Source organism: Rhipicephalus microplus, chromosome 3 (assembly GCF_043290135.1).
Source record: "Rhipicephalus microplus isolate Deutch F79 chromosome 3, USDA_Rmic, whole genome shotgun sequence".
Lineage (NCBI taxonomy): Eukaryota > Metazoa > Arthropoda > Arachnida > Ixodida > Ixodidae > Rhipicephalus > Rhipicephalus microplus.
Genome location: NC_134702.1, coordinates 136,718,872 through 136,722,356, shown reverse-complemented (window position 1 = coordinate 136,722,356; position 3,485 = coordinate 136,718,872).

Below are 3,485 nucleotides of genomic sequence, written 5' to 3'. Positions count from 1 at the left end.
ACCTTCGTTCCGGCTACTGGAAGATAGAGGTAGATGAAATGGACCGTGAAAAGACGGCATTCATCACCCCTGATGGCCTATATCAGTTCAAGGTCATGCGCTTCGGCCTTCGTAACGCTCCAGCCACCTTCAAACGAATGATGGACTCCCTGCTCAGAGGATTCAAATGGTCCATCTGTTTGTGCTACTTGGACGACGTCATCGTCTTTTCACCAACATTTGAAACTCACATAGAGCGCCTCTCAGCCATCCTAGGAATCTTCCGTCACGCTGGACTGCAGCTCAACTCGTCCAAATGTCACTTTGGACGCCATAAAATCACAGTGCTTGGCCATTTAGTAGACGCCAATGGTGTACAACCAGACCCGGCAAAAATCAGCGCCGTCAAAAACTTTCCTGTACCACGATCTGCGAAGAATGTACGCAGCTTCATCGGACTATGCTCCTACTTCCGACTCTTCGTGAAAAATTTTGCGCACATAGCGAGGCCGCTTACGCAGCTTCTCAAGAAAGAAGTCCCGTTTTCATGAGGCTCCGAAGAGGCTTCTGCGTTCTCGACTCTCGTCGCTGTTTTCACTACCCCTTCGATTTTGGCACACCTGAAGCCTGGTGCCCCTACGGAAATCCGTACAGATGCAAGTGGGCATGGCATTGGTGCAGTACTGGCTCAGAAACAACATGGCCATGATTGCGTTATTGCATATACCAGACGCCTCCTATCCGCCACTGAACGTAACTATTCGATAACTGAGCGTGAGTGCTTGGCACTTGTATGGGCGGTGGCGAAATTTCGACCTTATCTATACGGACGTACATTTTCGGTAGTTACCGACCACCACGCACTCTGCTGGCTCAACTCTCTGAAAGATCCATCAGGCCACGTAGGTCGCTGGGCTTTGCGCCTGCAAGAGTTTTCCTATTCGGTGGTCTACAAGTCTGGCCACCTACACCGTGATGCCGATGTCCTCTCCCGGTACTCTGTCGACGATCCTGAGGACACTGACAAGCCCACGGAGAACTCTATCTTGTCAGTGTCCGACTTCCTTAATATTGGGAAAGAACAGAAGCGTGATCCAGAGCTGCTTGACATCATCAGCCGTATGGAATCCTCCACAAATGATGCTTCCGTCCGCTACTTTGTCATTCAAAAGGGTGTGTTATACCGTCGCAATTTCGGACTAGACGAGCCCGACCTTCTCATTGTTGTGCCTAAGAATTTGCGCCACTGTGTTCTCACCGAACTTCACGACGCTCCCATGGCTGGACACCTTGGCGTATCCCGCACGTACGAGCGCATCCGGCGCCGTTTCTTCTGGCCAGACCTTGCTCGTTCGGTACGCCGATACGTTGCCACGTGTGACCTATGCCACCGTCGTAAAACACCGTCGCTGCTACCCGCTGGCCATCTTCAACCAATCGACATACCCGCGGAACCATTTTACCGTGTTGGCTTAGACCTGCTTGGTCCTTTTCCCACATCAAAATTGGGAAACAAATGGATAGCCGTTATTACAGACTACGCTACACGATATACTATTACGCGAGCTCTACCGACCAGCTGTTCAACCGACGTCGCTGACTTCTTGTTACGGGGCATTATATTGATTCACGGTGCTCCAAGACAGCTTCTCACAGACCATGGCCGTACATTTTTATCCTAAGTCATCGCCGACATTCTGCGTTCTTGTTCCACGCAACACACTCTGACAACCACTTACCACCCTCAAACAAACGGCCTCACGGAACGATTTAACCGCACTTTAACAAATATGCTCGCTATGTACGTGTCGCCCGACCACCGAGACTGGGACCTTGCCTTACCCTACGCAACTTTCGCGTATAATTCATCCCGTCACGAGAGGGCGGGCTTTTCGCCGTTCTACTTATTGTACAGAAGAGAGCCAACTTTACCACTGGACACAGTCATCTCAGCTCACACCTCGTCCACCAGCGAGTATGCCCGCGACGCGATTGCGCGAGCCGATCATGCCCGTCAGCTCGCTCGCGCTCGGCTGATGGCGTCGCAAACCAACCAATGCCGTCGGTACAATGCGGAACATAGAGACGTACATTTCGCTCTCGGTACCCTCCTTTTACTCTGGTCCCCTCATCGTCGGCTGGGCCTATCCGAAAAATTTCTGTCTCATTACACGGAACCCTACCATATATTGCGTCAAGTAACACCTGTTACCTACGAGATCAGCCCCATCTGTTCATCATCATCTACTATGCGGCCCAGTGATATCGTACACGTCTCGCGGATCAAGCCCTACAATAATGAGTCAGATAACGACCTTTAAAGCACCGGGACGGTGCCTTCGCCGCCGGGGGTCATGCTACGTGCCAGTGCATGGAGCCGAAGAAGAGAAAGCAGATAGACTGGCACGAGCTAATTGGTGTGGCTGGCGCTGCTCGCCTAACCGGCTGTGAACACATCGGTGACTGCCCCTCTGAGTCGGTCTCCTCCCCGTAACAATATTATGCACCTCAATTCCAATATTGGGCGCATGTACTTTTTGTTCAACATTATTACAGCAAACACAACCACTGCTTCCTTCACTTTCCTAAATTGACTCTTTTATTATATAAGCGCCGAAACATCGATTTTATAACGTACGAAATATTTATATCGTATACATAACCACAAATCATGGTAGGAGCAAACAGATCATTGTTCTTTTGTGACATTGAGTCTGATAGTTACAGTTGCCATTTGTCGTGTTTACTTTTCCCAGTTCTGCATCCGATGAAAGCGTGGAGTCACAATGAAGGCATCGCCACTTTGCCTGTTCCTGTCATTTACTGTCTCGGTGATAGGTGAGAAACCACTTTGTTGATTCCTAAGCACTAGAACAAAATAAATAAAAAACCCAAAACATACATATCTGCATAACAATTTGGATGTGTGAACTTGTATTTAGTGTATTTTGTGCTTCGCAGTAGCACTGTAAGAGAAAGTGCTCGACGAATGCCCTAACTGACAGCGCTCTATGGTAGACAAACTATTTATAAAAATAATGCAGTATTTCCGTTTAGTGTTCCAGTGCTTGCTCTGTAGACATATCTCATTTTTGTTCTTTTTGAACAATGAGCTACGCTCTTTTACTTTCTTTGCCCCCTTTTTCTCTCTCTTTTTCAATGTCCCCCGTCCCATTCCCCCGTGTAAGGCAGCAAACTGGCCATCCTGAATTAGTTAACCTCCCTGACTTTTTTATACCATTTTTTCTCCGCGATAAAGCTTCTTGCTGTTGCATAAAAAATTTCCGGTGCTGCAGTCACGTCACCGGCCAGCCACGAGGATCACGTACATGATTGCATGGCTTCGTCTTCCTAGCGTGGTGTCAGGTGCTGTGGTGCCCAGTACTTTGTGTTCTTTAAAACGGTGTAGGTCCAGTCACATGAATAGAAAGTTGTATGTCTCAATGGACGAGCCATTTATTTTGGTTTTAAATATTTGCGCTTCACCCCATTTATAAGTTCAATCT